The sequence below is a fragment of the Pseudomyrmex gracilis genome, unplaced genomic scaffold, assembly GCF_002006095.1.
Source record: "Pseudomyrmex gracilis isolate BER0280 unplaced genomic scaffold, ASM200609v1 scaffold_22, whole genome shotgun sequence".
In the NCBI taxonomy this organism is placed as follows: Eukaryota; Metazoa; Arthropoda; class Insecta; order Hymenoptera; family Formicidae; genus Pseudomyrmex; species Pseudomyrmex gracilis.
In genome coordinates, this window is record NW_018020606.1 from 26,475 (window position 1) to 28,329 (window position 1,855).

Below are 1,855 nucleotides of genomic sequence, written 5' to 3' on the forward strand. Positions count from 1 at the left end.
AGAGATCGCACAGTGTCTGATGCAAAGCAAAAACGGCTTAACTTCTAACGCCAAGTTTTTCCGCAAAGTTTGTATAAACTGAGAAAAGAAAAAAATTTAAATAGTTTTCTAATTTGAAATTAAAATTAAGAGAGAGAGAGAGAGAAAAAGAGAAATACAGAGAATTCTGACTTGAACGTTAAATAAATTTTGCATCTTGCTTACACTTTCGTTTTTAAAGACTTGCAGGAGAAACATTTGTGAAATGTAATTTTTGTCAAAAAAGTAGCATATCGTTAAAATACGAGATGTGATAATTGATAATAATCTGCGCAGTTAGAGTTTAAACCGCTTATTGCAAGACGCTCTATATACATAATGTCGTGTAGCATATAAGTGTAATAATAGTCAGATGCATGAATTTGATATATCCATTTCTATCACTGCCAATTCAGTGTTGAAAATATATATATATACATATATATACATGCGCTTTCGTGCTACACACGTACTGGCACACGTATTTTTTTTTGCTGCGATATATTTTAAGATTCCTCAATACCTCGCGCGGCTATCTTCGACTTTGCGACATCAGAAACCAAGGAAAATCGCCAAAGTTTCGCGCACTTTATTTAAGAACAAACAAATTTGTTTCCAAACGCACCAAACGCACGTAGAATTTGATAGAATATATTTGTAAAATATACCCCAAATGGTTTTTTTCTTTTTTGATCATCGACAAACAATTGGCAAAATTGTGACAAAGAACATGAATCTATAAATTGTCACACCGATGTAGTTGGAAGACTTTTCAAAAGAAAAACCGTCCGGTATATTTTACGAATGTGTGTTCCGTTGACTCCACGTGCGTTCACAGACGGAAACACTGTTTTAATTTTCTCACAGAAAAGTGCGCAAAGCTGTGACTTCGATTTCCTCACTTCTGACGTCCATCAAATCCAAAGTGGAAGTCGCGAAATGATCGAGGAGCTTTGATGGTAGATACTGTCCGCAAAAGGTGCAACATATAGTGTTGAACGTTTCTTTGCTGCGTTCATTCATGGATTTGATAGAACAAAAAAGAAAAATAAAAGAAACAATAAGACGTAGAGATATTCTTTGATGCGAATTTCATCGTTTAAACGATGTGTCTTTCGATATTTTGATTCTCCGAAAGTGAAAATAAAAACTGTGAAAATTTGTTCATTCGAAAATCAATGTGACGCTTCATTCATAAGAATCCGTTTGCGCAATTGCGTTCGATGTGAATATATCACACGTGTATCGCTTTGAGGAAAAAAAGTCCGGAACGGATCGATATAAATCGCACGGTAAGTACATCGTTAGAATTGAATACAAATTTTTTTTCGCACGCAGTAATTATATAACGCGTTTTTATCACACAACGAAGTCTGTCTGACAAGGTGATTATGCGATACGTTTTGAAGCAGCGCGAATATCTTGTCCGCGATAAGATACGTAAAAAAACAATTCGGTCGTTGTCAGAGATAAAATAACACGCACCGGGATACGTAAAAACCAAACAAAAACCTTTATCGTTCCATTCGCATCATATTCGAAGTTGTGCAAGAGGAATGGCGATACGCGGATACATAAAAAATGAAGAATGATGGTCCTAAAGAACAAGTTTTTATTGACAGAGATAAAAGATAAATTTTCATTAAGTTTTCTTTTTTTTTTTTTTTTTTTTTTTTAGAATAGAATGAGCTAACGAGAAAATAGGCCTACGATTATTTTAACGTGTACAATATTTAAAAGTAAAGAGAGAGACATTATACATCATGGATCAATTAGGTATGCGTATATATTCAATTTAAGGAAAGTGTATGTATCATAATATACATATACATACATA